Source organism: Rattus norvegicus, chromosome Y (genome assembly GCF_021556685.1).
Source record: "Rattus norvegicus strain SHRSP/BbbUtx chromosome Y, alternate assembly SHRSP_T2T, whole genome shotgun sequence".
NCBI classification, from domain to species: domain Eukaryota; kingdom Metazoa; phylum Chordata; class Mammalia; order Rodentia; family Muridae; genus Rattus; species Rattus norvegicus.
The window spans coordinates 6,128,759-6,150,794 of record NC_141555.1 but is presented as its reverse complement, the minus strand read 5'-3'; the positions used below and the strand labels follow the sequence as shown (position 1 = coordinate 6,150,794).

At 36.9% G+C, this 22,036-nt stretch overlaps 1 protein-coding gene across 1 annotated transcript in view; it reads right to left on the bottom strand.

Annotated features, from left to right (window-relative positions):
* Positions 1 to 22,036, bottom strand: part of LOC134484322 (uncharacterized) — a 170,209-nt gene that overhangs the window by 106,423 nt on the left and 41,750 nt on the right. The window contains exons 2-3 of the mRNA XM_087601388.1: positions 20,949 to 21,114; positions 8,861 to 8,970 (exon numbers count right to left, since the gene is read on the bottom strand). The gene's annotated coding sequence lies outside the window, so the exon portion shown is untranslated. The remainder of the gene's footprint in view (positions 1 to 8,860; positions 8,971 to 20,948; positions 21,115 to 22,036) is intronic.

Sequence of the window (22,036 nt, the reverse complement as noted above, 5' to 3'; positions counted from 1 at the left end):
CTGTTTACTCTGAATTAGAGGCCAATTAGTAAAACATAGATAAACAGAGGGAATATCCGAGATTCAGTTGCTGTCAAGAAGACACTTGTGATGTCAGAGAAGAAGTTAGGGCTCTCCAGGATACAAGAGCTTTTTCAGGCAGGACCTACTGATGATGTCACTGAGAACTGCCATGGAATACCAGCTGAACAGATTTCTTTACATTGACCAGATTCAAGGGTGCTCTTTCCGGGAGTGTCTCCTGGGATACATTAGAAACCTTTACATTCTACATCTCTCTAAAGCTAGAGACTTCTGCTTTTTTATTGGTTGCATGCTCAGAATGGAGAAAGTTAGTCAGGGCCTTGGCATGGGTAGATAAGACCTAGGAACAAAGAGAGAAGGAGATTATTCTGGAGATTAATTTTATTCCCAGGTCCAATCCTGTGACAGAAATTTCAAATCCCTAACTTTTCTGTTTCCCAGGTGCAGGTATTTTCCCTACAGACCTTAATTGAGTGAATATTGTGCTATATTTTCTGATTGCAAATTCATTGACAGAGAACATTATATATGTTCCTGCATGTGTACTCAAAAATTTCATGTATCCAATTCCATTTTTTGCAATGAATTTGGCTACAAACGGGGCCCAGCTTTAGAGTGAATATAACAGTGTAAATATTGTGTACCTCCTTCAAATGATAAACTCCCAAATTCTTATTTTATCCATAAATTACCAGACATCAGTTAAGCAAAGGACAACATGGACTATGTTATGTGGTTCTGTAGTTCTATTAGATATCAGTTCTCTAATATCGACATTCCTGTGGTCCCAGGGCAAGACTTGAGGGTTTTAGTTGTTTTTCCATGATTCTTGTTCAAGCCAAACATCAGATTCTGGGTGATATGCAGCAAGAAGAATGGCTTGATGCCCAGTGAAACCTCAACTTCAATAGGTTATAAGAACAGGAGGGAGTCTATTTGGCATTGTCATATGTGGATCCTATATTCTTGTCCTAGTTATACAGAATCAATGTAAATATTCCATCGAAATTCATAATAGTAGGAGCCACCAAAGGTATATATATATATATATATATATATATATATATATATATATATATATATTGATATTGTTATACCAGGCACCAAAACTAGATAGGATTGTTGTAGCTAAGAAGAGCATGTTGCCAGGAACTGGATATAGATCTTTCATGAGAGACACAGCTAGAGCATGTCAAATACAGAAGTGAACGCTAGTGCAAACCAGAGAACTGAAATGTAGATGTTGAGAAATGATTACAAGTGCTGAATGGGCTGTCAACCCCATAAGAACGACAATTCACCTAACCAGAGCTTTCTCGTACTAAACCAATATTCAACGACTGTGTATGGACAGATCTATGACTACAACTGCATAGGTAGCAGAGGATGGCCTTTTTGGCCCCCAGTGGAAAGAGAAGCCCTTGCTCCTACCTAGGTTTGCCTCCCAGTTCGAGGGAATGTCAATGTGCAGTAAGGGGTTATACAAGAAGGTTAGTGGGACTGTTTAGGGATCTCATGAACAGGAACCTGGGAAAGGAAATAACATTTGAAATGTAAATATAAAAATATCCATTAGAAAAAGTAATAAAAATTGCTAAAAAGTAAAAAAAAAAAAGAATGAGAGAGAAAAAGAAAAGGTAAGAGCCAGCTAATCACACCTATTGACTCACAAATCTAAAGGGTAACTGTCAGGGAATGGTAGTCAGAGTAATACTAGTGGAAAGACTGAGATGATGAAGTCTCAAATAGAAGGTCTTCTCTCTACTAGATATCAGTGTCAGACCCAATCTGCACTATAGGAGTCCAAAGCAAGGAGGAGTGTACTCTGAGCTGAGGACACAATACTTGTCTTTCCTTTCCTCCTTAGGACCTTTCTCTTCTTGGAAAAATTATAAAAGCCATGAGCTCTCAGGAAACAACTAGGCCCTTTCCAACATCTGACTTTTGGAATAAAGAAATTAATGATATAAACACTCTGATTTCAAGGAATCATAACAAGCAGGGATGTCCAGATGATTGTGGGCGGCTTTCAGTTCCTGATCCCCATATGTTGAAGGCTCAGATAAAGGATATCTCTTCAGCAAACCTACTCAACCCCTAACCAGGGCTCACTGACCTTTCCAATGTACCAAGTATTTCTTCTTTTTTTGAACAAATACAGAAGGCCAACTTCTTTCTCCCCATCAATGTTCTATTTACCCTCTTTCTTCTCACTCTCAAATGCCTGTTTACTCTGAATTAGAGGCCAATTATTAAACTCTAGAGGTACTGAAGCAATATCTGAAAGGCAGTTGCAGTCAGGACAACACTTGTGACATCACAGATGAAGGTAGGGCCCTCCAGGTTACAAGAGATTTTTCAGGCAGGCCTAATGATGATGTCACTGAGAACTGCCCTGGCCTACCTGCTAAAAAACCTCCTTACATTGAACAGATTCGAGAGTGCCTTTTCCAGGAGTGTCTCCTGTGACAGAGTGGAAACCTTTATGTACTACATCTCTCTACAGCTAGATACTTCTTTTTGCTTCATTAGTGGTTACTTGCTCTGAATGGAGAAAATTAGGTGCTTGGCATGGGTAGAAAAGGTCTAGGAACATGCAGTGGAGGAGATAATAGTGGATAATAATTTTATTCCCAGGTCCATTCCTGTGACATACACTTCAATTACCTAGGTTTTCTCTGTTTCTCAAAGGCAAGTATTTTCCCTACAGACCTTCAATTGATGAAATATTGTATTATTTTTTTCTACATTCCTTGAGAGGGGACATTATATATATTCCTGAACGTGTACTCAAAATTTGTTTTCCAATTCAATTTTTGCAATGATTATGGCAAAAAAGGGGCCCAGGTACAGAGTGAGTATAACAGTGTGAATATTGTGTACCTACTTTAAATAATAAACTCCCAAATCCTTATTTTTTTCAAAAATTTTAAGACATCAGTAAAACAAAGGACCACATGAAGTATCGAATTTGTTTCTCTAGACTTTTTGATATCAGTACTACAGTATGAAACGTCCAGTGTCCCAGTGACAGATTTGAGGGTTTTGGATGCCTTACCATGATTCTTTCTTCAGGCCAATCTAAAGATTCAGGAGGATGAGCAGGGAGAGGAATTACTGAAGTCCAGGGAACCCTGAACTTCAGTAGCTTCATAAGAACAGGAGGGAGTCTATTTGGCACTTTCATTTGTGGATTCTGCATTCTTGACCTAGTTGCGCAGTATCCATGTTAAAATCCCACCTTACTTCATCTCTGCAGAAGCCATCAAAGCCATATATATATATATATATATATATATATATATATATATATATATATATATATATATAGTCTTTGTCACCCAAACTAGATAACATTGATGAAGCTAAGAAGTCCATTCTGCCAGGAACCAGATATAGATCTTTCCTTAGAGACACGCACGTCAAATACAGAAGTGAGTGCTAGTGGCAAACCAGTGAACTTAAATTGGACCTCTTGTTGGTAGATTTTGAGAAAGTATTACAAGAGGTGAAGGGTCTTTAACCGCATATGAACAACAATGCAAATGAATCAGTGCTTTTTGTACTAAACCAATATTCAAGGTAGGTACACGGACAGAACTATGGTTGGAACTGCATATCTGGCAGAGTATGTCCTTCTTAAGCATCAACGGAAGGACAACCCATTTCTTCTCCCTGGGTTAGACTCACAGTTCAATGAAACATAAAGGGGCAGTAAGGGGCATAATAGAACAAGATCAGGAGCATGGTTAGGGATCTTATGGGAAGGAAATTGGGAAAGGAAATAACATTTGGATATAAATATAGAAATATCCAATTAATAATAAGGAATAAAATATGGTAAAAATAAAAAAATATGAAAGAAATTAAAGAGCATGACCAACTAATCACACCTATTGACTCAGAAATCTAAAAAGTCACTGACAGGGAATGGTAGTCAGAGTAATACTAGTGAAAAGACTGAGACGATGAGGTGTCTACTAGGATCACTTCTCTATTCCAGATAACACGGTCAGACACAAACTGCACTAAATGAATCCAAATCATGGAGGAGTTTACTCTGAGCTGAGGACAGAATACCTGTCTTTCCCTTCTTCCTTAGAAACTTTTTCTTCTGTGAAAAAAGAATAAGAGTCATAAGCTCTCAGGTAAACAAGTATGCCCTTCCTAAACCTTTGATTTTGTAAGAAATTAATGATACAAGCTCTCTGACGTCCAGGAACCATAACAAGCAGGGAAGTCCAAATGCTTCTGAGAGGCTCCCAACTCTTGATACCCATATGTGGAAGACTCAGACCAACCTCAACCTCTCAACCTGAATCCTCTCAACCCCAACGCAAGACTCACCAAGCTTTCCCATAGACCACATATTTCTTCCTTTTTTTATACAAAGTCAGAAGGGCAACTTCCATCTCCCCATCTCTGATATCTTCCTCTTTGTCCTCCATCCCAAATGGCTCTTTACTCTGAATTAGGAGCCAATTAGTAAACCCTAGAGGTACTGAAGGAATATCTGCAATTCAATTGCAGTCATGGCAACACTTGTGACACCAGAAAAGAAGCTAGGTCTCTGCAGGATACAAGAGATTTTTCAGGGAGGGTCTAATGGTGATATCACTGAGAATTCCAATGGCTTACCTGCTGTAGAGCTTTCTTACATTGACCAGATCTGAGGGTACACTTTACAGGAGTGTCTCCTGTGACACAGTAGAAACTTTTACATACTACATCTCTCTAAAGCTAGAGAATTCTCTTTGTTTCATTATTGGATACATGCTCTGAATGGAGAAAGATATGGGCTCGGTATGGGTACAAAAGATCTAGGAACATGGAGTGGAGGAGATTATTCTGGATAATAATTTTATTCTCAGGTCCATTCCTGTGATGTACAGTACAATTTTCTTGTTTTTCTCTGTTTCCCAAGGGTCTGTATTTTCCCTATAGACCTTTAATGGAATGAATATTCTATTACATTTTCTTATTGTACATTCCTTGTAGGTGACTTTATAATATTCCTGAATGTGTACTCAAAAATTCTGTTTTCCTTTTCAATATTTTTGCAACGATTTTGGCAAGAAAGGTGACACAGCTATAGAATGAATATCACAGTGTAGATACTCTGTACCTTCTTCAAATTATAAACTCCCAAATCCTAATTTTGTCAAAAAATTACAAGACATCAGTAAAGCAAAGGGCAACATGGACAGTAGAATGCGATTCTGTTTTTCCATTAGATATCAGTTATGTAAAAACTACCATGCTGTTTTCCCAGTGCCAGACTTGAGTGTTTTGGATATTTTATCATGGTTCTTTCTTCAGACAAAACATAGATTCATTTGGATGGGCAGGGAGAGGAATGGGTTCAGGTACAGGGACACCTCAACATTACTAGTTTCATAAGAAACGGAGGGCGTCTATTTGGCATTGTCATTTGTGGATTCTAAATAAGTGAGCTGTTACAAGGAATCAATGTTAATATTATACCTTATCTCATGTGTGTAGGAGCCACCAAAATATAAATGTGTATATATATATGAATATTATCTATTATATTATCATATATATATATACATATACATATACATATACATATACATCATATACACATACACACACACACACACACACACATATATATATATATATATATATATATATATATATATATATATATATATATCAGCCACCAAAACTAGATAAGACTGTTGAAGCTTAGAAACGCATGCTGCCAGGAACAGGGTATAGATGATTCCAGAGACACAGCTAGAGCACGTCCAATACAGAAGTAAAAGCTAGTGTCAAACCAGTAAACTGAGAACGGACCTCTTGTTGTTAGATTTTGAGGAAGGATTACAAGAGCTGAAGGGGCATTCAATACCATAAGAACAACAATGCCAACAAACCAGGAATTGCAGGTTAAACCAATATTCAAAGAATGGATATGGACCGACCTAGTGCTCAAACTGTATATGTAGGAGAGGATGGCCTTGTTGGGCACCAATGGAAGGAGAAGCCCTTTGGTTTCATCCCTAGCTTTAGCTCCCAGTTCATGGGAATGTCAAGGGGTAGTAAGGGTGGTTGTAGAGGAATTGGATAGGGACCATCTAGAGATCTTATGGACAGAAAACGGGAAATGTACATAACATTTGTAATGAAAATATAAAAATATCCAATTAAAGAAGCAAAAAACTTTTTAAAAATAAGAGGAAATGAAAGAAGTTATAGAAAAGAGAATTGCCTGCTAATCACATGGATTGACTCAGAAATATAAAGAGTCACTGTCAAGGAATGGTAGACAGAGTAATACTACATGAAATATTGAGACGATGAACTCTCAACTAGAAGCACTTCTCTCTCCCAGATATCAGTGTCAGACACAATGGGCAAACTGTAATTTCTTCATCCCACACATAAGTGTTGCCTTTTATTTTTGATGTTGAAAAATAAATCGAGGCTTGGATTTGAGAAGCATCACTGATCATAGTATTCTGCTAATGCATTTTATCCAAGATTCTTAAATATACAACTGCCAACAGATCCCAGAACACACAATTTACTTATTACTAAGCAACATTAGCACTTTAAAGTGTATTTCAAGGCTGTGCCATTTTGGAAACTAGAACTCCTAGGTACTAAGCTGTAGGATTTATTTAATTTACTGTTCAAAAGGATTCCTCTTTTATGTGTGTGAGTGTTTGCTGGCATGTATATATCTGTACCTTGTCCCTTCAGAAGCTAGGAGAAGACAATGAGTCCCTGGCATTGGAATTGCAGATGACTGTGAGCTGTCATGGGGTACTGGGAACTGAGCAAGTTCCTCTCCAAGATCAGCAGATTTCCATAGGTACTGAGCCATTCCTCCAACCCTATTTTAACTTTAACCAAGTGTATTCATCACCACTAGAAGGTTAACAAAAACCTAAAATCAGTCCCTTTGTACTGCCCTCTTTTCCCACTCCCTAGAGACAAACATTTGTAATTATCCATGCCATTTGCCGCCATAATTTAAATGTTTTGATTAGTCAGTTTTAAACATTATCAATGAGCTGAAAATTAGCTTGTAAATAAAAAGAATTTGCTAGCAAAAATCAGCAAAAGGTTTCTGTAGGGGATCTCCTCAGTCTTCATTCTGAATTCTTCAGATTCATTCCTGCCCCATTGCCCTAACCCCTCTTCTTGCAACACAGTGGCTCCTCTTCTATTTTCATGTCACATGTCGGTGATCACTCCCACCCCTACTGCCTTAAGGGCTCTTTTTATCCCTTTCATGGTCCCCTTCCCAGTTTATTACACACACACCCAACATAGGTTCCCCATTGAGAGGTGGCAGGCAGATTTTGTATGAGGACTGTAACAGGATTTCAGAATGAAGGTAAACTGGACTGTGCAATGACTTCACTTTTTCTTACAAATTTGCAATTATATTTCAAGAATGTATGCTTTATTATCTATTATCTAGAGCATTAAAATATGTAATAATAAAGAAACAGACTGACAGAATCTATTCGCCAATCTCACTTTATTGAAGTCTATAAATTAGAAATCTATGACAGAAAACAAACTAATATTGATATAGAGACACTGAACTTACACAGTCAGCACAGGAAACAAATGTGTCCCAGTGTTTACCAAACACCACAACAGTCATAAAAACCACACATGTGGTGAACATGAAGCAATTTTACCTGACCCTGCTTTCTTTCTTTCTTTAAAACGGTACTAGGGACTGTAATATACATCCTGGGCCTGTTTGTGCCTGCATGCTGTCACCTGGCTCTGCCCCTTGTTTCCCTTTAGTTGAAAATTATAAAAAGAATGTTCAATGCTCAGTGATGTTTCCTAAATTCTCATGTAAGGATCACTGCAAAGGGCTCACCCATGGTCCCTATGCACACACCATTCTGCTCACGCATGCTGCTCCAGTCCTCGCAGGCAGCTTTCTCTACCGAGGACATACCACAGTCACATACTTTTCAAACACAAATCTGACATAATGGTGACATTTTGGAATAGGTCACAACATTAACTAAGGCTTAGAGATACGGCTCAGCGTTTAAGAGCACTGACTGCTCTTCAAGAGGTCCTGATTTCAAATTCCAACAACCACATGGTGGCTCACAACCATCTGTAATGGGATCTGATGCCCTCTTCTGCTGTGTCTAAAGACAGGTACAGTGTAGTCATATACATGAAATAAATATATAAATCCTTATTATTAAGTCAATCTCTAAGCTATCCACAGCAGAATGTTAGGCCAATAAAAATATCAAGAGATAATGTAGTCTAACACACTTAGTTTGATAATCTTCTGCGGTCTTCACTGTCTGAATGGCCTAGTTGGTGTACAGCTGGGATTGGATACTGACATCTAGATTCCCAGTTCATGGCTTAATGTTTTCAAGATCTAAACACCACATTTACCTTTACTAAATGATCTATGTAAGGATTCTTGTTCTTTTAATTTAAAATTCAGCATTTCATAGTACTGTAACTCTAATATGCCAATAAATCATAAAAAATATATTATATATAAAATATATTATATACAATATGTAACATATATATTTTTTCTCCCACATTGATTGGGTGGGACTCACTTCTAACAAATGTCCCACTGCATCTACTACACAGCAAACAAACAAGATAAGGTGTTTTGTGGACTAGATTGGTATCTGGGATAATTGTTTTGTAATCATATTAGTTAACTAAACCTGTGTCAGTACTGATGTATGACCTAACTACAGATATATCTAAGATAAGTGTGAACATTCCATACATTCTTTTTGAGGGTATACAATTTCTTTCCAGAGGAAAGTGTTTTCTCCTGCATTCTTACCAAAGAGTCCCCGGTCCATCTTGAGATCCAAGATGAGGGTATAGCAGGAACTGATGATACAAAAGATGACCACAGTTAAAAGAACACCATGGTGTCAGAGTGACCTCATTCTGGAGAAAGAAGAGAGAAGAGGAAAAGGAAAGAAAAGATTACTAGATTGAATTACAGTTCCTTAGTAAAGGTAGATTCTTCATAATGCTATAAAAAATCAAACTGTTAAAATAAACATCCTTAAAAGAATCATTGTCAAACAATTGTTAATAACAAATATGACTTCTCTGATGTGCCACAACAATCATTGACCTAAGAGTATACAAAATTAAACAAATGTTTACTAGGGGTCTGTAACATTTTAGTGTACTGTTTGGATGTCTAAACATGAAATTTAAACTTCTACCACTAGGTGATAGCTTACGGTAAAAGATTGGGGAAAAAAATATTGCAGAAAGAACAGGAAGAGCCTGCACCACTTTCTCTCCAAGAGCACTAGGGGTATTTTTTACTTTAGAGACTGCTTCACACACTGGATCATCAATGTTTACAATTCAGGAGCACAGAGGATTCCAGAGAAATTGCTGAGAACACAACAGAGGCTGTGATGAGGCACTTACTTCTCCTTTATGTTTATGGAGTCGAGCGTCCCTCAAGCTACAGAGATCCATGACTTTCCCTCCCCGCCTCTGCCAAATGAGGCTTCCCCCATACAAAGGCTAATCTGTCTTTATGCTGGAAACTTTTGGCTTTATTTTGAGAATACAATACAGAACATCAAATCAGAAAAAAAATAATTTGTAAATATAGTTATACAACTTAAACTTTTTGGTTTTGAGTGCTGTTTGCTCCCTGTAATCCTCCTCTGCTAACTTCATGAGTCCCCATGATGTTCTCCTGTTTCAAGATATGGCTAGATAACCAATAAGCTGGTTCTGAATTACCAGGAAAAATAATGGTGCACATGATCTAACCTCAAAAAGTTTTAAATTTTGGTCAGTTTCTCATACTTTCTCATGCATTCTCCACAATTTGTCCTATTAAAAAAGTATTTACTGATCATTTTAAAGGTATTAAAGAGTTGAGTATGGAATGATCCAAAGGTAACTGATAATTTGCTGAGTAACAGACATTTGCTACGTAAGTGAAGCTGAGTTCAAAGGAAGTACAAGGAACTGCAAAAACATCAAGGAGAATGGGAGATTCCCACAGAAGGAAATGCATGCCCGCAGAATTTGTGATATTTCTAGAAAAAGAAATAAACCATATTGCGAATGCTAGGAGGACAAAGTGAGGCAATTTAAGGTTGAAGACATTTTTGAAAAGGCTTTAGGTAAGAAATTGTGTTTTGTTTAAAAAAATGTTGCTTATATCTAGGGTTTATAAGACATAAGACAACACACAAGATAGTTTGTAACCACTTGAAATAAAATTGGAAAAGATATAGGTCTTGATTTCTGAATGCCTTCTTGGGCCTTAGGGTCATTATTTAATCAAATAAATGCTCAGACATTTACTGACACCAGAATTGCACAGTCAGAAGGAACTGATACCTTGCAGGTCTAGAACAACTGGAGTCAGTATGTCTTATGTCATAAGATGCATAACTGTTTGCTGACACCATCATTATTAAATGGTAAGGCACATAAACTTACAATTAGGTATATGTTAAAATAATAGACAGTCAGAATTTATCACTTCTTCCTGGTTTTAAACTATATTTTTCTCTACCCTTCCCATGTTGCATACATTCTATCTGCATGATAGAAACACTGTGCATTGCTGGTCTACTGTACATCTTCTTTCAACTCCACATGTAATTGTCAGTGGCATAAAACTGGGTCTCATGGAAAAATTTATATCATGGAAATCAAGAAACACTACAACCCAGTGTTCCCAATGTATACTCCCACCCCAGAGCTGAATTATTAAATAAATATACACCAGCATATCACTTACTTAGCTTCTTTTAGACAGTTAGTAGGAGGTAAAGGCAAGTGATCCTAATTGGATCTATGAAAAAAAAAGAAGAAAATAGAGGAAGAGGAGGAAGAAGAAAAAAGGAGGAAGAGGAGGAGGAAGAAAAGAAAGAACAGACCAGAATAGAAATGCCCTCTTTGGATAGGAAACAATCTCCAGGTTTAAATTATAATCACTGTGGTTATTTGAATAGGTTTGGCCCAACAGACTGAAACCTGGGTCCAAAGAGAGTGGCATTATTAAGAGGTGTGGCCTTGTTGGAAGAGACAGGCTTTTAGGTCTAATATGTTCATGTTAGGCCCAGTATAATATACAGTTTCCTTATGTTCCCTGTGGATCAAGATGTAGAACTCTCAGCTCCTTTTCAGCATCAGTTCGCCTGTACTCTGTCATGCTTCACACCATGAAAATAGATTAAACTTCTGAAACTGTAAGCCAGCCCCAATTAAATGTTTTCATTTATAAGAATTGTGATGATATTGTCTCTTCACAGCAATAAAGTACTGAGTAAGTCATAAGAATTTTCTTCAGAAACATATTGGTCTAAATATTTATCTTAGAACACTGAATTTGAATTCTAAGTGTCTAACACATAATTTGTTATCTAGGTATATTTGAATTTATTCAGAGGTCAGATAAGTAGTAGGGATTATCAGCTTCATGGGTCATTAAAACACGCTCAGAACTTATCTACCAAGGTTTGCAAAAATAAAGCAAATTCAGGAATGGAATAAAATCCAGTCTTCAATATTTAAAAAATAAGATGAACATAGAGATTAAAAGACAAGATATTTGTTGATAAATTAGCAAATTTTAAAATGAAATATTTATGATAAGACATTTAATCCACACAGTTTATTTCATTTCTCATAATATAAATATAATAATAATAATAATAATAATAATAATAATAATACATTAACTAGCTTGCTAGTAAGTGAGGACTTGCACAGAATAACAGGCATATATTCAGTAAGTCACACACTGGTGTTTGTCAAGTGAGCATAAGTAGTATCAAGTCTTATTCCTGAAAGCTGATGCTCTTTATTAGTTACTGAAGAAATAAAAATGAATTATTGTCAGAGGAAAGTAAGTTAATACTGAAGCAAAGAACAGTATAGTAATATTCCTGCATTTCTAGATTTTTGCCTTGTCTTTATAATAAAATTGTTAAGATGGTGTAAGCAGCTTCCTCTTTCTAAGCCCATTTATTCTATGAAACTTGTAGGAGAAACACATGTAGATGTACTGGCTTTTAAATATCTTCACAGACTATTCCAGAGTAGATTATATTTTACCTCAGACTTCAGTGATGCACCCATGCTACATTTGGGTCTCATTTTTTTCACCTTTCCTATTTCCCTAATAAAGAATATTCCTCATTTAAGTCCTCTTCCTAATTTGGTATTCAGAGGACATACTGGAAGTATGCTACCACCACTTTAGTCAAGCAATTACACCTTATTCTCTCTTGGCTTACCCTGCTAGTACACTTTCGTAATGGTAAGAATCACAGAAAATCAAGTCATTGCTATTCTACCAGAGGTGTTTCTCTCTTTCACATCTGCCACATTTGAAGCAGAATATATAGAACAAATTTATAGAACTGACATCTATTGAATTTAAAACAAAAATAAATTTCATAAGAGTTGCAGAGCCACAGCCATGATAGGAATGAAAGAGAAATAAGAAGGGAAAGGAGTGAAATGCAGGAAACCAGAGCACCAAACAGCAATCCATCTCTTTTTGAAAGGCGCTTAATGGGTCAGCATGTGTAGGGTGTCTATTCTCTCAAAAATCTCCTACTCTGATAATTAACACTTTTCACACAAAATTTAGATAAAAATTAAATGGGGCAGACATTGTTTTCAAAGTCCAACCTTTGGAGTAAGCTGAATTATGCCTGAGATTTGCGCCTAAAAAATTGCATTTATTCCTATAGTCCCCCAGTTAAAACTACTGATTTTTGAGATTACTACTGTTCTCTGAAAAAATGAACAGAGAGAAAATCTGTTTACCTAGATTTCAACACTATGACATTAGGTAGTACTCAGGGAATTCGGCAAGCTTAGAAAGAGGACTAGTACATCAGAAATGATCAAAAGGCCTTGAAGTGAATTCTTGAACTGTTATCCATTTGGTTGTGTGGATTTTGAAGTTCAATCTTTTATGCATATTCATACCCTTGTTTCTTCTACTTCCTAACTGGGGGTTTGGGCAAATATCTTAACCACTTCTTTAATTCCCTTCCCTATAAAATGAAAATCAAGTGTTTGTTTCTTTCAAAGACTCTCTCCTTGATTTGCTTAGCTAAGTTTCTTTAATCTCTCCAGGCCTCAGTCCTAGCTCTTGTGCTTTATACATGGGGTCTATATCACCTAGTCCTAACAAGCATCTTGCTAAGTAAGTCTAGACTGTGCAAACCCAACATACATCAGAGCACCTACATCTGCCTTCAGTAAGAATCTGTCAAGTTGGCTTAGCCAGGGTCTCTAATCCAAAGTTTCCTTTTAGGCATTCCCTTTCCTTAACTTCTTGGCTATAAACCCTCATTTCTTTGTTACTGATGTAAGTGGAGTTTCAAACACAGAAAGAATAATTATCACTTTTCCCCAATGGCAATGTTTCTCAATAAAATGTCACTTTTAGACCTGCCTAGCACTGCTTTTCCTATCCAGGGCTTCTATGAGCAAAGTTAATTAGTACATGTTAAATACTTCCAATCGTGTCTAGACAGTCCATAAATGTCATATTAGACATCAGTATTTTTTGTGCTTCTTCTGTGGGCATAGAGGCCAGAGGGCAATGTTAGACGTCTTTCCTCAGGGACATACATCTTCATTTATTCCCTGAGATAGGGCCTTTCCTACCCTTAAACTTGCCAAGTAGGACTGGTTGGACTACTCCTTCCAGGTGATAGCATTATCCTTTGTCAGGATACCATGTGATGTTTCATGTCCTGCAGCTGATAAATCAACTGTAAACTTGTTACACACATTCATTTTCTTACTGTAGAATGCCATAAGCATGTCTTAACTCTCCCCAAGTTCTCTTCCTACTTTTGTTATGGAAATGGATTTACTAGATCGAAAGATATATATTTTGGTTTTTTGAGACAGGGTTTCTCTGTGTCAAACTCACTCTGTAGACCTTGCTGGGCTCCATCTCAGAGATGTGTCTGCTTCTGCCTCTTAAATGCTGGGATTAAAGGTATGAACTACCACACCTGCATAGAAGATATATTTTACCAAATAACAACTGCCTGAGAATAAATGCTCAACGCCCTGTAACTTTACTGGCAGTGACACCATCACCCAGCAGATATTACTTTAACTTGCATTATTCTGCTACTTGTGAACTGAAACACTGCTAATGTGTTTATTCTGCAAAATTATGGTTAAGAGCTTTGCCAATTAAGGAATCAATTTGGATTGTTTTCCATGTAGAGGTCTGGCTGCAGCTGAAATATCATTCCTTTCAGCTCCCCATTCCCAAGGCATGAGTGTTCTTTGCCTCAGTGATGCTGGGTTTGGTGACTGCTTTTTGTTAGGCAGGGCAGGCTTACTTTGGACCTGCTGTGAGATTTCTTAGACAGCAAGAAAAGAGGCTTTAAAAGCATTTGTGCAATAGGACATGCTTTCCTCAGTGCCACACGACAAGCTTCCTTTGGCAAGGCTTGCTTCATGGGGTGGAGCTCTAGAATTAACACCCATGGAACAGCCACACTCCCAATTGACAGTTAAGAGCTAACCACAGATAAGACAGGGCAGAAGCAGTTCTACTGGATGAATTCAACCTACTCCAGTGAGTTTTCAGCTGACCCAAAGAGTTTCCAGCAACAATAACTTACAATTATTTAAGTTATAAAAATTTGGGTGCATTTATATATGGCAACAGCAGCTGATGAGTATTCTTACTATGGTGAACTATAAAACACTATGAAGAGAATCATATATAGTGTTGACTGCTCCCAAAATACAACATATAGTAGAAATGAGGCCTTCTTTTCTATTTGCCTGCTCAATTCTTCTGCATTTTCTTTTCCAGCTAAAATATGTCAATATAATAAATTCATTGGTTTTCACTGATAGCATCAATATGAACTCATAAGTATAGATTAAGATGAAAATTTAGGATTCTACCATGTCTCAACTTTCTGTCCAATCAGACATAGTTGTATAAGATAAATTCAAAAAATAATCACCTTTACTTCCTTCAAGCCTCAAAAATCTTACAACTTCTGAACAATAAAATATAGATAGTTTACAATCTTTAAACTATTTTGTATGAGTATTACAAAAGCTATATAACTTATATTAAAATGCTGGTTTTATGTTGCTGTTGTTTTTTTTTTTTTTTTTTTGTTTTGTTTTTTGACAGAGGGTTTCTCTGTATAGCCTTAAGTATCCTGATCAGGCCTTGAAATCACAGATATCAGCGTCCCTCTGCCTCCCAAGTGTGGGATTACAGGTATGTGCCACCACTATCTAATTGAAATGCTGTTTTTATTTTAAGAACAATTAAAAAAATCAATGTGACAAGAGAAAAAAAATCAAAACAGAATTTAGGTGACAACACAGGTGTTACTTTTTACAAGTCTTCAGTGAAGAAGAAGGTAAAGGTTTAAATTTTTTCAAAGCTATAATTCATATTATATAGAGAAACAATTTATGTATACATGATTTATATGTAAAAAATTATACCTGTTTAAAAATCAGCATAATAAGAGCAGAAAATGGCAATTACTAATTAGGAAAAAACCCAGTGTATTTATATTTTGGTTTCCTGGTATCAACAGGTCTTTAGCCAGTTTTTTGAGACAGATTGAGACACTGTTTCTCCCCATGTGAGGGCATAACAACACAATGTAATAACTCCAAAAGAGTTAATTTTTTGAACTACTTTCAATAGTAAGGCAAAAATGAGAATATTTAAACAAATGAATTTTTTTTGCTAATAGCACATATATCTTTTAATGTTAATAGAACAAAAATTTCCCTAGAGAATTAAAAACCACACTTATCATTTTTATTATATTATACTCAGATTGTAATGTGAACCAGAAGCTATTATTCAGGGCAGCAAAAGAGGAGCAACTGGCTGAACCCCAGAGAAGCAGCACTTCAGAGCTACGGATGCTTACTCAGAATAATGAAGCAGCTACTTCTGCAGAGGTCCAGACTGGAGGTGAGAAAACATCTCTAAGAGGAACAGTCTTCAGAGTGCACCAAGACACCGGGACAAGAACTGGGCACCAATAACATGGATGTGAGTGAGCTCTACAGAGGGTCTCCTTCAAAAATGTAATAGCTAATCTTACCTCAACCTAAGAAATCTCAGGAAACGTGTAAGTCCCTCACCATCACCCACCACCAATCCCTATTATTTATGTGAACAGAAAGGTTCTAATTCCAGTAGGATTTTATGTGTATTACAAAACCTCAGAAGTTGGGGTTAGGGATTTAGCTCAGTGGTAGAGTGCTTGCCTATCAAGCACAAGGCACTGGGATCAGTCCTCAGCTCCAAAAAAAAAAAAAAAAAAAAAGGTCAGAAGCTAAAAAAGCCATAAAATCTAATGAAATACACTCTCCTTACAATTTGCTAGAAGCAATAACTTCACATCTTTCTGCTCCTATACTTCCCAAATACCTTTCTTTGCAAAGCAAAGAAATCTTAAGGAAAACAAAACCCATTTAAAATAATTCCCACCTTTTCCAATCTAAATTTCCAAGAAAACTCTCGTAGGAGTTGTTTCAAATGTGATCATGAATGAAATATGAATCTTTGAACACAGATTGGCTGCTAGCTGAATTCTTTTGTCTCCAAAAATCAATGATAGCAAATAACTTATTTCAAATATGTTTCTTTTTTAATATAACAAAAGAGGCCAAATGAATATTATCATTATTAATCTTCCTAAATAGGCTGCCTAAATGCTCACTTACCATGATTCTAGTTGTAGAGTTAATGCATCTCCTTCCATCTTAACAAATCATGCAGCATAATATAAAAACAACCACTATAACAGTTTTGAAAGTGCACTTAGTACAGTGCTGTTACTATGGTAACCCAAGCAGACTAGTTCATTGAAAGAATCACATCAGAGTCTAAATAAGGTCATGTCATGGTCTCTTACTCTTCTTTCCTCACAAATGTTTCTTTTGCAACAGCCTCAGTAGAACAGTATCTACATAAATAGTCATTTCGACTAGATCCTTTTATCTCAGTAATTATTTCTAAAGACTTTGTTTTTTAGGACAATGTTCAATAAAGTAACCTATCTAGCGCTGGGGCGAAGGCTCAACTGGTAAAACGTCTGCCTAGCAAACTGAAGCTCTGAGTTTGATGTCCATCACCACATAAAACTGGTCGTTGTTGTTGCACATTCCTCTAATCCCAGCACTTAACAGGGAAACAGAAAGAAGGGAGTCAGAAGTTCAAAGTCAAGCTTGCTACATAATGAATTTGAAGCTAGTCAGACCTATGTGTGTCCTAGCCCTGTCTTTTTTTAATTTTTATGAAAGACTTCTACTTTTTGTTTTGTTTTGTTTTGTTTTGTTTTGTTCTGTTCTGTTCTGTTCTGTGTTTTGTTTCCTAATTCAAGACAGGGCTTTTCTGCATAACTCTGGCTATCCAGGAATTCACTCTATAGAGAAGGGTGGCCTTAAACTCAAAGATCTACCTGCCTCAGCTGGGATTAAAGGTATTCACTGATACCACCTGACATGAGACCCAATCCTAAAGAAAGAATAAAGGGAAGAAAGGAAGGAAGAAAGGAAGGAAGGATGAAAAGAAGGAATGAAATGAAACCTGATCATAATTACATGTCAAAATTTTGCCATGGCAACTTCAAGGCTTTTGCTACAAAAATTATTTATGTATCCAAAATTCAGCAATATTAAAATATTTTAAAAACCTTAGGGATATGATCTACAAAATTAATAAATGACCACTCCATTTTTCTCTCCAGGGTATTCATGCAGCAAGCACACCTATAAAGTCTATACCATGATTTCAGGACAAGTCTTACAATGACTCTGTGTAGTAAATAGATATAGGTATTATTATCTCCACTTTAAACATATACCTATGTGTAAGACAAAAACAGCCGTGATAAATAGGGTCAAGGGAAACAGAAGAAGTAAGCAAAATTTCTTCTCCCTTACACTGTGAGGTGAGGCTGGATGAGCCCCGTGGCACAGTGACCACATGGCACACCACACTCAGGGCCCTGAGCACGAGCCTGGTATCACAAAATAAAAATAAGGAGCCAGGCTGGGTTACTCACTTCTGTAACCCCAGAACTTGAGTGGTTATGGCAGGAGGATCAGACCTTCACGGTCATTCTCAGCTGCATGTCGTCTGAATGTCATCTTTTATCTGTGGCCTAGCAGGCTGTGTGAGAGATTTGTGCTAAGCGTTTTACTGATCACTGCTTACACAAAATAGTATAATAGAAGCCTTTCAAAAATATGTGTTTTTAAACCTCCATAAATTTACCACTTTGACCATTCCTTATTATATACTGTTAAACAAAGCTCTATAATTTTAAATCAGATATAAGGAAACTTCTCTTAGTAGCCTTGTAATGAAAGATTAATCTAATCTGATATTTTTTTTGTTTTTGAGAAAAAAATAAAATTTACTATCAGTTTACATATATATGTAGCAGATAGTCATCAATGCATCAAATATATCAATGTAAAACTGTACCATATTAAACTATATTTAAATAGTATATATATATATATATGTATATATATATATATATTTACTAGTAAAGAACTGCTTCATTTATAGATAAATTATTATGCTGGCTCAAACTTCTGTTCACACTCCCCAGCCCCCTGTGATACTGGGGAAAAGCATCCGTTTCCTCAAAAGCCAACTGTTCAAACACAGAGGTCAAAAAACAACCAGATGGAGGCAGTTCTTTTTCTCGACCATGAGTGCTCAGGGACTGAACTCAGGCTGTCAAGTTTTGAATCAAGTGCTTTTACTTGTGAAGCCATTTTGGTGGCCCATCCCAACCTTCTATCTACTTCTTCTTACATCATGTTAAGTACTGACCAAAGAGCTCCATGAATGACAGGTAAACTATATATTACTTATTTTGACACAGGATCTTATTATGTTGTCAGGTTGGCCTGAACTCACTCTGTAAATAAGACAGGCCTTGGACTTGTAACCCTTTTGTGTTGTTAAAAGTCTTTATGTAAACATAAGTTCCTCAAGGCTGAGTCTCAATGCTGAGCTTTGTGATTGTAGATGGTGTGCAGACCCTAAACAGACTACCTTAGACTGTTCCTTTGAAAGTCACTCACTGTTCATTCCTGTGTATGAACGTGCCTGTGACTATCCCAATCTGTCAAATGGGTTCTCTGTGTGTGGAGAGCTTGGCATCAGTGTCTTCAGAGGCATTCTCCACCTTTTTTTGAGACAAGGTCTCTGAATGAACCTGCAGCTCAATGACACCATAATATGAATGGCAAGCAAGTCACAGTTTCTATCTCCCCAGAGCTGGAGGTATAGGTGTTTGCTGCTTTCCACAGCCTTTACATGGGTGTTGGGGACCAAATTCACTACAGCCCTAAAATATATGCTTAGCAGGGCACTAGCCCTTACCAATCTGAAAGCTAAACATGTTATCAGACATCCCAGATCTATACAGAGTTCCCCTTGTTTTGCTGTAGCCTGCTTACTTGCAGTGACCACCAATGTGATAAATGCACTGATTTATGTTTTTCTTTGGTCTGTATCAAATAAAATATTATGTGATCACCTCCAGTGATTATAACCTGAGTCTGTGATCCCAGCTTACTACCACTTAGGTTTGCCTCAAGAATTAACTATCTCTTATTTCCTGATGCAAGTGCTGTAATTTGTGTCAATCACACCTACCAGCAATTTTAACTTCCTAATGAATATATTACTAATATAATCTATCCCAGCACTCATTTATATATAAGACAGGAGACAGATGTTTCTGATAATTTAGTAAAAGAAGCCATATAGCATCTTTTACCAAATCAACTGTCAAGTCTATAAATCATGGTGCATACTGGGACTGACTACTGGCATTCCTTAGCAAGAACTAAAATTATGGAAGTCGTGGGGATGTGTTTCCTTCACTGAGGTACTCGATTAAATTCTAACACTTAACAAGAATGGCTACATTTATCAATACTATTCTAGCACAGACACTATGTCATACTGTGAATGTTCAGGGACACCAATATCACGGTACTAACAGTGCCCTCCTCTGACATGGCATCAGATACATGTTAGATCCAACAGTATTTTTGTACTTCTGAATATATCTCACAATAGATCCACACAGAAAAGATTACTGAGAACAATTTACGTGAGTATTTAAAAAGCACTTTTCTAATCTGCATTAATCACAGATCTTTGCACTGTGTAAGGTGTGGGCCGATGCTCTCTACTCAGCAGACAAAGAAGGAATACATTTTAGTGCAAGGATGGGAAATCACTGATTTACAGTTCTTCGGAAAAGGTTAAAAATGCAAAAGAAGTGTCTGCATTTGGTTCTGAACTTAAAAGATTTTTTTTTCTCTCCCCAACAGAAGAGCAGTATCAAGTCATAGCAGGATGCCATGAAGATGAGAAACTGGAGGTATCAGAGAACTCAATTTGCAGTTAAATGGGCTGTAAACAATCCTTACAAGTTCATCAAAGAAAATAATTAAAAATATACTTTGTTTTGAGGGATTCTTGTGCCCCTAACAATTTCTTAACCTCATTAATAACAAGGAAATTTCAACCTCCCCAACCCCACAAGAAAAAAAACAACAAAAAACCCTCAAAATCAAACAAACAAACAAAAAACACTCTAAACCACTAAATTAAAACCCAAGGCACCCATAGGTTAAAGCCACTGAGCAACACACAGGATTGAAACAGCATCGCAATTCTTACCAACTGACAGCAAGTCATACTGATAATAACTGCTAATTGAAATGAGATTAAAACTATATTCAAGGCTAAACTGAGATGACCGGGGGTTCTGGAGCCTCAGCAGAACCAGCAGCAGTGTTGGCAGAGTCCAGGGCAACAGATTGCATAGTAAGGGCTCAGATGAGAGACCTCAGCCTACCTTTGTGGGTGCTATAAAGGGCTGGAAATGTCACGGAGTATTTGCCAGGCAGCATTTACTGGATGAGGAAAGGCTCTTCTGTGTCACGGTACCAGCACAGGCACTGGATTAAGCGAAGCCAATTAACTGAACACTCCGTACATACATCTCTGGCAAAATTCTGGTCCTGTGAATATTTCAAAGAAGAAGGAAAACAATATCACAATTCAAATAAATTAACATTCATACCATTTAGTCACACAGTAAAACTACCCGTCAGCATATCCATAAAACCTTAATCCGTGGGTTCACAGTCACTCTCTCCTATGCAGACACTACCTGCTCAACCTCTTTAGTGGCTGAGAAACCGGAGAAGCTGAGGTGACTACTAGACAATGGTTTTTGAGATTTCTGAATATCCTAGAACCAAATCAAACAATTTTGTACTTTTTTCAAGTGTAATAAAACTATAGGAAAAGAGTCTATGAATAAAAGGAAGAAAACACATGCTTTGCTCTATGACTTTAAACATAGGAAAGTGTAGAAATATCACGGATACTGAGACAGTTTTGTAACTGGCAAATTATATAAACATACACCCAGAGCACGCGTTCTATGGCCTCCTCATAATCATAGAAAGCTTATGGCTCATTATTGTTTTTTATTGCTGCTCTACAGTAGTATTTGTTTTGTTGACAGGATTTCATTTATGCACCACAGAATGACCGACCATCCTATAGATTCACCCTTCTAGTCCTAGGATTGCAGGGGAGTGTTGGCCGCCCATACCCAATTTACCATTATCTTTTTTGAGTACATGCTAGATCTGACTACATTAGATCTTTGTGATTAATGCAAATTTTCTAACTAAATGAACTTGGCATCACCTATGCATGGGTAAAGAGCAAGAAGAAGGTAAAGACTTCTGAATTGAACAGGATGTTCTTTCTCAAGGCATCTGACCTGATTCTAAGCAATCAGTACTTGGACAACTGGCACCTACAATGGCATTCTGAGCATTTCTATGAGGACAAGTTGCTGGCACTCTAGCAGTGGTGATACAGCTACCAATACATAAGAACGTTGAGAGATAATTGCAGAATTCTTTA